A 12,778-nucleotide genomic window follows, 5' to 3' on the forward strand; every position below is an offset into this window, starting at 1 on the left:
CTCCCATCTGCTCTGCATCTCTATTTTCTTTCCCTTTCTGAGCTAAAAGTCATCTTGAAAATGTGAGGAGTATAGCAGTAAGACTTTGAATCTGAGAACATCAGACTCTGTAAAGAACTAGTGTTTTCTTATTAACCCTGGGATAAGAAAAAAAAAACCAAAACTATCCCTCACTTTCAGGAAGAACGTCTTATAACTTACAGATCAAACTTCACTGTCCCCTCTTCAGTCATACAACACCACAACCAAAATGGTTGCTCTCACTAAAGGTACAGTAGCACCCTCTCTTTAGATAAAGAATTACAAGTTGTCTTTCAGACCTAAAATCATTGCTTGAATACTAATTATTTTTATAAAATGTAAATGTCACCTTAGAACAACGAAGAACTGTATGAAGCAACTCTGCATTTCAAAGGTGGCAGTTATGGGTAAACAAAATACTGTGGTAGAATACTGCAGTGACAGAAGCTACATAATTTATAGTTTCTACAACACTGCAAACTCTGGAGTGTATTCCTACAATGGCTGAAAAGCAGCAGAAGTTAAGCAGTATGGAATGCTTTTCTCTGAATATAGCTGTAGGAAAGCTTTCCACTTACCAAAGAAAGGACTGGAATCTGCTCTTGATTCACTAATATAAGGCACACAACTTACCAAATGTCTGTGTGATTTAGCATCTCAAGATTTTCTTTTCTCCTTCTGCAAAACTACAGCTCCCCTTAGCCTTTTCTTTAGAAAGGACAATTCACCTACCAAGAATTGCTCTGTACCAAAAGCTGAGCTCTGCCTTGAAACAAAGGGGCACAGTTCAATTTACCTTTCAAAAGGAGCAAGGAGGTAATTCTGTTCAGCTATAACTAACAGATATAACTACTATCCAGTAATAAGTAACATCAATGCTAACACTTAAAAATCAAAGGTAGTAATAATTATTTGGGGCAATGCCTCTTATTTTATAAAAAATATAAAGCCAGTATGTAATCAGTATAGCTGCTGTCAACCCTTATTGTGTTAGCCATCATGCACAAGTCAGCAAAATGCTTTAGCAACTGGAAAACTCTGTCTAGATCCTTATCAAGAGCTGATCAGAATAATAAGATCACAAAGACTTGTCCATTCATTTATTAAAATAATATATTCCTTACTGCAGCATGTACTTCATCACACATCAGCAAACCACTTCATTCCATCACTTTTAAAAAACCTTTTCCATGGCAAAACCATCTATTTTGTTATAAGAAACTTATATCAAATGATACAAGTTTTACTCAACAGACTTTGTTCTAGACTGTGTCATAGAAATATCAGACTGTTAATGCCCTAAGAGACAGAATTCAGTCTGATTAGATCTTTTTCTTGATCCTCAAATCAAAGAATTTAAACAAATTAAGCTGTGAGTTGCAGACTATTTATAAATTAAAAAGCAGGAGAATATAAGCCATTTACAAAAGATTCAATGGATTTTTCATCTTAATATACTCATGTCCCAAAGATGAACACTGCTTTTGTTCCAAAAATAATTAGCATAATGACAAAAGGTCAAGTGTTTTATATACTGTTCTCTATCTCTTGCTCTCCTCTTCTCAGACTTCTGAAATATCCGTGGCTATTATCTGCAACATTTCTCTCTGAGCCTCTTTTAACCCTGTGATTTATGGACTCCCAAAGTGAAAAAAAAGTCTCAAATATAATGAGGTAGAAGAAATAAAGCTACTTAATAGTGTTCTAGGAAAAACCTTTTGCAGGATTTTTCAAATAACGTGCCAAATTCTGTGAAGTTCTAGAGGACTGTTTTAGCATGAGGTGTGTTTCAACATATACTTCACTACTAAAGGTGTAGTAGCTCTCACTGAAGCCAACTGGAGTTTTACACATACCTTCAGAGAACACTGGGCAGAACTGCACCTGTGTCACTACAGACACAGATACACCCTTTCTTGTTCAAACGTAATTGCATGCACACAAACAGCACATGAATAGCTCTTGAAAAAGCCACAGCTGTTTCTCAATTCAAGGATTAAATTCAGGTGGATCATATAACAACTCTTACACAGTTGTGTTGACTATTCCAAGTTTTAACATCGTCAACATTTTAAAAATGTGTAAAAAAATTGGGTGGATTAGGCCACCCTGGTTGGAAAACCTGACAAAATACATAATTTCATATAATTCTCACTGATTTAGGCATGCTGCACATTGCTGGACCCATACAACAGACACTGCATCATTGCACTCTTTGCCAGTTAGTAAATGGGACTAACATACACAAACAGCCGAGAATATAGAACTGATCTATAGATTAAATTCAAGTGGAAAATGGTCTCACTTTCTCTTCACCCAAGAGTCTGCTATTCTGACTCCTGTTTCTGTTGGATAAGATTGTAAATATTCATAGGAATATCGAAAATCCAGCTCTATGGACCTATTTTGGAACATGATCCTGTTACTAAATACATTATGTTTTATATTACATTAGCTTCCAATGAATCACACTGTAAAGTTCTGTGTCACATTATTTAATATATTATGTTTTGCAAATATTAAGTCAAACTTATATAGTCCCTTTGTGAAGCACTGGGTATAATTACTTAAATCAATACTTATTATTTCATCAGCTGGCACAGAAAACAAAGTTCCATCCTCAAAATACCACTGCACAGTTCCCAGTGTTATTAATTTCTTTTTTATTAGCATGGATATTACCACAAAAATATGCTGCTAGCTGAACTTACAAGCATGATCCTGTAAAGAAATGTGCAACTATAGCCGATACCTATCGAAACCAAGTGAGCACAAATGATTTCTAGCTCTTGTGATTTTATCATGAGTCTTATCTAGTGTTTTCCTTGAGTCACACATTTAGGAGCCTCAACCATGGTGCCCATAATTACATTTTATAATTTCATTACTGCGGTGAGAAAGAGAGGAATCTGTCAGTTTACATATATGCATCAAGACACTGAGCATGCAGGCGACACCCTTGGTCACATGCCAGACTATTTTGTATCAAATTTTGGTGATACAAAACCAAGACACAGTTACAAAAGTGCTATCTGCTAATGGTAATTTTTGAGTGAATGCTCAACAAGATCCACATACATGAATTCCAACGTGTCTCCTTTGCTGTGTAAAAATTTCAGAAACTGAAAGAAGTTTCATTTTTTTTCCTCACAGAGAATAAGAAGTATTTATTGGACAGCTTTTGATAGCAATGGTATGCCATTCCACCCATGTATAAGATGGAACAAGCCCAGAACTGCAGGGACATAGATGAAGTTAAATCTTATGGTTGGGTTATTTTTTCCTCTACCAACCAAATAAAATTAATGGTCAGTAAGTAAACAACACTGCCTGGGCCTTGGTTGCTAAAAACTGTTATTCTGTTCTATGATTTCAAAATGATTCAAATGTTATTCAAGGTACAAGTGGACATGTAAGAATCAACACTTTAAAAATCAGAAGGTGACTGAGAAAACAAGTGAAGACATAGTTTATATTTTAAAATTCATCTCCTCTGAAAAGCCTTGAAACTCTTACTAAGTTTTTAAAAGCCATAAACAAATTGCCTTTCAATATCCACATAAACATCTGTAAATCTGAACCATTGCTGAGAGCAGATTCTGCTATTGCAGTACTGACCAAAACAACTTAAGGCAGTAACAGGAACAAGAAAAAAACTTCTCCTGCCCTCATTTCCAACACGTAAAACTTTCTCTCAGGTTGCACCCAGCAGGAAGCAATTCTGATTCCACAATGGATAAAGCAGATGAACTAACAGATCTCTGTCACATCAAACTGTTACAATATTTCATATATAAACTAATTTGCCATTTAATATGGAAAACCAAAAAGACCCCAAAATAAACTCTCTCCACAAGACATATTCAAGCAAGCATGAACATAAGGGTTCAACAGAGCTTAATGCATTATGGGAAATTTGCAACAAAATCAACTATGAGCTTCTAGAACATGCTGTCATTTGCTAAAATAAGTAAGAATGTGCTCTGGCTGCTATTCTTAAAAACATTCCCATCTGGCCTCAGCAAACAGGAGAAAAGTGATGCAATTTTCATGGCACCCAAAGCCTCAAACCCAGACACTCATCACCTAGGTGTTAGCAAGCCCTTACACAAGGCTTCTCAAATTACTGCTTCCCACCAAGACCTGAAACTGGCTCCCTTTAACATCTGTTAATCTAATTGGTTCCTACGAGCCCATAACAATTAAACCTGTTGTTGCAAGGAGCAACAGGGAAAGGGGATTTTATATATCCGCATCTGGGCTGTTAGCAGAACAAATGGACTGCATCTTACCAAGGGCTCTCACCAAAATTCGTTTACTAAACTGTGAGAAAAAGAACAAGCCTCAGATGAAGCTGATGGCCTCAGCAAGTGGGCTGAGCTCAACGTACTGATTAGCTGCTCTGTCACAACAGCAGTCACAAATGGGGACCAAGGTTGCCCTATTTCTCTAGTCATCAAACACAACTAAGTTAGCAAAAGGGATGTCTATATCCATGGCAAAGATGGATTGAAGAACTCATTCAAAGAGTAAACAGAATTTTTGCAAGATCTATTATGAAGCTGACAATTTTTGGTTAGCCTGTAATAAGAAGGAAAAGAATGGAACCAAAATCCTTGTTTAGATTCAAAATATTTTTTCAAAAGGGATGTAATGCAACAGCTGAAGAAACTGAGCTCTTTACTTATGCAAAACACTTTAGTGTATTTCAAGTAGAAATAACTTTTTTTCCCGTAAGAAGAAGTGAAAATGGAACTAAGTAATAGCCAGCTCAGTATCAGCCCTGGTCCCTTTTCCAGACATTTAAGTACATCTCTGTGTACTCACAGCAGATTGTCACCCTCAAAAGGAATTTTCATACATCTAAGCAATGTGAATAAAGGCTTGCAGAGCAGGAGCTGCTAATGATACTCAGTATCATTAGCCTACAGAAGAAAAGGAATGAAAACTCTGTAGTAAGTTTTGCAGATGTCTAAGCACAAACATCTTACACTCTGAGAAAGCAAGTAAGCCCTGTGGTTTTATGGCAGTGTACCGGAGTAATAAAGCTTATTTCTTGCCCTTTCTACAGTCTAGTTTTAAAATGATTTAACAAAACCCCTCTCAGAAGTGTATTTGCTCTGTGCTCTCTGCTATACTTTCCGCCCTAGAATTAAGCCCCAAAGCAGCTGAGCACAACACCGAATTGAGGTGACATCATAACCCTCAGAAGTTCCTCAGAAGCTCCTTCAACAGTCTAACATTTTAGACACCTCACACTTGGACACCTGAAAGTTTACTAGCTCCCATCTTGGGGTGTAGGAAGAACAACTGTTATTTATTTTGTGGGAGACAGGGAATTAAGCTTTCAGCCTTTGTGTCCTTGCTCTCTAGCCACTGGCTTTCATTTTTTAAACTCTTTTGCTTGCTATTCATCCCTTTCTTAATCTGCTTCTCTAATTTTCATCAATCTTTGTGAAACTCTACAAAGTCAACTTTTAAAAACAGAAATGCTTTTAACAGAGGAGTTGAGACTTGATACTCAGAAGTGAATGCAGAAACTTCTCGCTTTTCCATGTGTATTATTTCCATGTGTATATTTTCCAGAGTATTATAGAAGATCTATGTATCTGAAAACCCTTTCCCCCCCTACTTTATGGGTGCTTCCTTAGATCATGACAACTACAGACAACTACTACATTCCACAACTTCAGCCAAGAAACAATTTATTTTCTCTGATTATTGCAATACACTTCAAACATATAATAATTTGGTCATTTTGAATTGAACTCAGGGAACATTATAAGGTTGCTCAGGTTATGTAAAGATATCTGATGCTTTAATAGGTAAAATTATTAAAAGTGTGCCAACATAACCAGATTACTTCTAAGGATACTCAAATACCTTTAAACACACAAAACTTCTGATAGGCTTTCCTTAGGTTTAATGTTTTGAGCTGTGCCTCCAGATGCATTTGGAAAAAAGAACATAAGCAGTCTTTCAGACTGTCACACAACATGCTAAAAAATATGATTTTGCACAGCTAATCCTAATTCCTATCTCATCACTGTTAGTTGAGCACCATCCTAAAACAGAAGTGATGAATTTTTGAAATAACTTGCTGAAATGCAGCACAGATTAGTGTGCTATTATTGTCCATGCATTTCCTTTAATAAGAAGGAACTATAACATACATTAGTGATTAAAAGAAATAAAAATAAATGGGATAATGGCTTCCCAAGTGAGAGTCATGGCATCTGGTGCACTTTCTTTTGATTCACTTAGATTACTTAACATGCAGACAAAGCAGCATCCCCTCTACATGACACAGTCTTAGTATGCTAGTATTAACTCTGAGGTAGAGTTGCTCCAGCTGCCAGGAAAACAATCATTAAAAAAAATACAGCAACAAATAAAAAGAACTTGATAACAACTATACATGAGAATGCTGGGGAGGCAGACCTAAAAAAATGCTTTAATTGCACTAAATATAATGTCTTTACATATGCCCATGCAAGAGTATTTTATTATCATACAGTTTCAGGAAGAAATATGAGCAATAGTAGCCAATTTCATGAGAGAAATATGCTCAGCACAATCTGGAAAACTAGTTGGATTTCAATGGATGTTTTCAACCTCCCTAATATAGAATTTCTTTTTGTTCTTCTCAGATTCAACTCTTCCAATACATGAAAAAAAAATATCTACAGGGAAAGATTTCTCCCTCATTTAATAAAATCCATAAATCTTTAGAGATTATATTTTTTTTTCACTGTCTACTGCATTAAATTTTACCCCCAAAAGAATCTTCAGGAAAATATTTATCTTCCTGCATGATTTCTATAAGAAGTGGATTAGAAAACAATGTGGAAAGGACTATGGCAACCTTCTACAAGTAGACAAAACTATTTTGCTTTAGGGAAAAAACAGATTTAAAGAGAGATATAAAAAGCACAAATCCAAAGAAAATAATCAGCCTACATTTGGTACAGCGGGTTTTTTTTTAATTACATCAATATAGAATTTTATCAGGCTTTTAAACTATAACATTTAATATTTAGAAACAATAAAATACTTATTTTAAATGCATTTTTCATGGGCATATTGAAGTATTTTAGGATATTAGTATATAGCATAAGATTGACCCACCTCTGGGTCTGGTATGTTGCCTCACCTCCTCCCATCCATTCCTCCCATCCATTATATGGCACTGAAAGTTGGTAATGTTCTCTCGCTGTGATATAGCCCTTGCCTCAAGTCCTTCTGCACTACCTGGCAGGGATCTGTGACTAGTGCTCTGAGGGAAGCATTACCCCTATGCAAAACTGCAGCAGTATGATCAGACCACAGCACTCAACTGTCAGGGATACCTTACTACATACATTAGTATTATGTCCTCAATTAACTCACATCCATGATCTCATGCTGATTTAAAAATCAGTGAAGGAATTCTGGTGGTTTCCTGGTATTCGTAACAAGTTCAGCCAGCAATCTTTGCTCATCAGGCTGTTTATAACAATCATTGAATGCTTTTTCCATGGTCTGCCTCCATAAGTTATTGGGGAAAAATATATTCTTACGCTCCAATTATGCCATTTTAGACGCACAAATTTGAACAGCCGTCAACAGGTTATTTTCCAGCTTGCTCAGAGGCTGTAATATCTTCTTCCATTTAATTGCTTTGGGAAGTAATTCAACAGCTCCAATAGTTTAAAGCAAGAAAGGCCAGAAGGATGTAAGAGAATTCCTCTAGGGGACATTGAAGAAAAATGGTAAAATAGCCTCAAGAAATGCAAAAGGAATTCATTATTTCAAGCAGCTCAGTTCTAGTTGGTAATAAAGTACTTGGCACCACCACTGAGCTATCTGCACTTACTTTCTTCATAAAGTTAGTCATCCAGGGTTGAAAGCAGGTTTCAATGAAACTGTTGGTGAGTTCTGTCACAATTTATATAGATTTCACTGACAGTTTCTCTTCAAGAATATTTTTTTTCCCTGACATCATGATGGCCGTTTTTAAAATAATTATTTGCATGCACAAGGATAACACATCTGCTTATCTCCAGACACATGTTGAGCATTCAACTCACAGATCCTGTACTTTGGAAACAAGTCAGTAAGCTGCAGTATGTGGTAGAAGAAAGAGGGTGGGGGGGGAAGGAATAATGGTAAAATGTAGTCTGTTTAGCACATCTGAAAATAAGCTTAAGCTCCGTTTAGTTCCAGCAGCTGCCTATAATGGAAAAAATGAAGACTGGCCATTGCCAAAGAAGTGGGCAGTAAGAAATAACAGATGTGAAATTTCAGCAACATCATTGGCTAGGTCCGTTTCACAGATGCTTGAGAGCCAGGGTCCCGGTTGGGCTGCAGCATTCTCAGAGGCACACTTGCTTTTTCTCCTGCTGAACTGTTGTTCCTCCTGCTTAGCTGAATTCACTCAGCAACCTCGCCCATGAATGCAACTGACAGGAAACATCCATGTCCTCACAAGCATGTGTAAAGGCTCCTCACTTAAAGTTAGTCAGTACATTTTCCAAAATCATATTAATATTTCATGTCTCTCTTCCTCAGTCCTGTTCATCCCTTTTTTTGTTTCATGGAAACTTATGGTGAGTGGGGAAGACAGGTCCTTCGGGACAAAATCTTAGTACATGAGGCTCACAAAGAAAGCAAGATCAAAGAAACCAATTTAAACTGTTGCGTACATTTTTGAGAGAAAGGGCAATGAGTGAAAAATGCCCCTTAAAGAGTCAACTCCAATTACACAAATAATTTTCAAGGATGAATCAAGTTTCTTGATGGAGTTTAAAGGGGAAATTATGAATATAAGGTCTGTAGAAACTATCACATCAAGAGCAGCTCCTGTCACCCAATTTGCAGGGTTAAATTGACTTCAGTTTAAATTAAAATAAAATGAAAGGTTATATTTAGGCATCAGAAATATGCCTTGAAATTGTAATGCAGATAAAAAGATAACTGTTACTTTAGGGAAAAAAAAACAATTAAAAAGTTGTATTAGAAAAAAATATACCCAGTACCAGCAGCTAATATCATCAGAACTGTAGCTGGGCTGTCACAACCATTATAAGACACTATTCTGTTGAGTTCAAAATATGGTTGTGAAATGCAGCTCTTAATAAGCCTAGGTTTCCATGCTATGTCTCATTTGGTATATTTATTACCTGTTGCTGAAAGAAACAGCATCACTCTTCCCACCTACTTCCAGCTGCTTATTGTGTCTTTGTCCCTTTTGTTGCATCTAATAATTTCTCATCCACAGGACAAGCTAGGCTAGCATAGGTTCCTGATTTAGTTTTTCTTCACTGGCAGTTAGGGTTTTTTTTTCTGAATCAGCTGCTTACCTTGAACTCACCTTGGGACTGGGAGCTGATGCAAGAGAGGGAAAGAACAGGCTGAAGTATCCCTTTTGGCATCAGCCTGAGTTGCACAAGACCAGATGCAATATTAAACCATGCTCTGGAAAACATTACTAGTTTTCTTCTTGTAGAAGAAATATTCAAGTGTTTTCAGGATTCCACATAATACAGTGAGTTTCTGAGAGCTAATGGGAAACTGAGAGGAAAAACTGTAATACTATAGCAAATGAAGGACTCCACAGGACAGCAAAGCACAGTGACAAGGACAGAGGCTCAATATGTGGACAAAAGGTTTTGCAATCTAAGTCGACAAGAGAAGTAAGAAATTCATTACCTTTCCTAATATCACTTAGCTGGTTAATAACAGAGGCAGAAGTCAAGTGCAGGAGTTGGGACAGGCAGCTCTATGCACTACATCACACCTCTTCCTGTGGCAGCAATTGCTATTTACTCACTGCTTGTGGTACGGCATCTCCATGTCACAAACCACACTAGGTTCCATTAATAATAACACGAAAATGAACCATTGCATTTGCTAATCCATAAGCAAATTATTAGTTCAATGTAGTTTACTCCACCTGAAAGTTGATAGTGCCTTCCGAAAAACTTGAAAACATAATATTTTTCTGACTCAGTAACATGTCCTTTATTCCCTCTAATGACAGACAAAATTAAAGAAAATGGAAAAAAGAATTCCAATTTTATTTTTGTTCCTATTAAATGGAAGTGAGGTGAAATTTGGAATTAGTACTTTTAGATTATAGGTGTTTGTTTTTTGTTGTTGGGTTCTACAGGGGGTTCACCGGATGGGGGAAACTGTTTTGTGATAGTTTTGTGTTAGGCAAAAGAGACACATAGGACTTTTTTGGTCTTTAGCTTTTTGTTTATTGTTATCTTATCTAAAGTTTTGCACACTGTCTAAACTAGACTCAGCACGCAGAAAAATCTACTTGTGCTGAGTCATCTCACTGGAGTGTGGATTACCATCAGCCATGATGTGAGGTCCTGGAAGGATCTTAGCACCTCTGCACTAAGCAATCACTTTTTGCCTCATATGGAAAACAAAAATAACTGGTGCTTTCTTGCCTAATACAATTTCAGAGTCTAACCATTATGTTTATTAGAAAAGGCATTAATAAGCTTCTATCATACTTTTATTTAAACAAAAGGAGCACACACAAGTGTGCTATATGAATGCTCTAAAGAGTAAGCAAAATACTGAAGATTTTATTAAGAGATTAGCAGAAGGTAATTTACTCCTTTAGAGTTTTATCTTAGTTGTTTTTTTATTGCTTCCAGTTACAATCTTATTAATTATTTTGCTACAATGGAAGATTTTTATGCAAATAAGTGCTTAACTATTTTCAAATGTTTCCCCAAGACAAATTATGCCATGCCTTTGAATAAAATGCAGACAACTTGATTTTGCTGTGTTCACAAGAGAGACAACATTATTTACATATTTTGTTATGAAGGAAAAGTTATCATTTCAATTTTCATTTAAACATATTAGATCCTCACAGTTAATCTTATCAGTTGTGCAGTTTTATCATCACCACTACACTTAACCCAGTACACTGGTTTCCCACCTGCTGCTGCTAACAGTTGCTCAAGTTGTTTTTTAAGTTTGGTTATTAATGCACATGCTGTGTTTTGGTTATGTTAAGTGTCATAGGACTCCCCCCTTAGCTGGTCTGAGGCACATTATTATAAAGTAAGTTATATTATCTGTAACACTATCCAAAAAGCAATTCAAAAGAATTTAATAAGAGTCTCTTCAATTCTTAAGCATCTTGTTCTTAAACAGCATCAAACTTGGAGAAAAGAATATCTGTATTTTTTGTTGAATATAGATTTATGAACTGTCTATAATGCTTTCATTCCATCTGTGCACTAATGATTACATGGATACAACAGTTTAGTCCTAGTAATTGTCAGGCAGTGGAGGATGGCAGCAAGGGGCAAATTAAAATGTAGGCAAAAAAGAATTATCCAGAACTAACTGAAAAACTTTAAATTCACTTATCTAGTTTTTCTAGCTAAATGCTAGCAGAAATAAAGAGGACATAATAAATATAGACCTACATGAATGCAAATATTCTAAACTGAGATGCATTCTAAGTTGTTACTAAATGCTAATTTTTGAAAGGAAGAGTAAACATACTTTTCAGAGACCATTACAGCAAAAAAAGAAAAACCAAAAAAATCAAGGCAAAGGCTTCTCACTGCATTGGTCATCAAAGTAAACAGCACATAAGCACATGGAACGAAATATATGGGTTCTAAACATTTGCTGCCAACAGCACTGAAATCAAACAAAATCCCTTAAATATGAAATATTTCACGTAAGTTGGCTCTGCCATGGAAACCAGAGAACTAGAAACATTACATTATTCCAAATAACCATCTCTTGGTAAGAAAATGCAGTTGGTTTTTGGAAGTATTATTTTGCTCTTCTTCCATTGGTCTCTTTCTCCAGGCAGCCAGAGACAGGACAAGAGGAAATGCCTTCAAACTGCACCAAGGGAAGGTTCAGGTTGGATATCAGGAAGGATTTTTTTACTTAAAAGGTGGTTAAGCATTGGAACGGGTTCCACAGGGATGTGGTAATCACCATCCCTGGAAATGTTCATGAAACAACTGCATGTGGTGCTTCATGTCCTTAGCTGGTATGGTGGTGTTTGGTCAAAGGTTAGACTCAATGATCCTGGAGGTCTTTTCCAATCTTAATGATTCTATGATTCTTTTCTATTATATAATTATTAAGTACAAGTAACACTGATTTTATCTGTGTGTTTATAAGGCTGTCTCTGACAGCCTACACCTACAGACAGGGAAGTGCAAATAATATATTTATAAAAAGAATACAAAACTCACTTTTTAAAGTATTTTAAATTTTTAAAATTCTTTCTTAGATCCTTCTTGTACTGTTCTCTAGTCAAAATGATACATATTTGGCACACACAATGCAAAGAATCAGCAATAAGCATAAGGGATCAGGAAAATAATTTAACTTTACAAAGGATACCACAGTTTGCAGAGGTGGAGTTAAAAACTACAAACAAAGACTACAGTTTAAAGAAAAAAAATTTGTCTTGTAAGCCGAATTCGGTAAGTAATTTATTAACTTACTTCAGGTTTCTAGAGTGATATTCTATAATGATCTATTCTAGAATGCTATCTCATTCTATAATTGCTAAACATATAAATTTACATTATTCTGAAAAGCCAATTCAGGCATCATTATTTTAATATTATAATTCTTGAAGTTACCTTCAAAAATTATCATATTAATATTTTTCAATATATAATTTTTGAAGTTACCACTTCAAAAAGTACAGGTGGAACTGTTACTTTAAAGTTTTTTCAAAGTCAGGGTGATATGAGGAGAGGCTTCACTT

At 35.8% G+C, this 12,778-nt stretch overlaps 1 protein-coding gene across 2 annotated transcripts in view; it reads right to left on the reverse strand.

Annotated features, from left to right (window-relative positions):
• The window catches only part of LHFPL2 (LHFPL tetraspan subfamily member 2), a 119,983-nt gene that overhangs the window by 45,779 nt on the left and 61,426 nt on the right, over positions 1-12,778 (reverse strand). The gene's annotated exons all lie outside the window — the stretch shown is intronic.

This window comes from Agelaius tricolor, unplaced genomic scaffold, assembly GCF_023055355.1.
Source record: "Agelaius tricolor isolate 1412-34295 unplaced genomic scaffold, bAgeTri1.0.p SCAF_4, whole genome shotgun sequence".
Taxonomy (NCBI): domain Eukaryota; kingdom Metazoa; phylum Chordata; class Aves; order Passeriformes; family Icteridae; genus Agelaius; species Agelaius tricolor.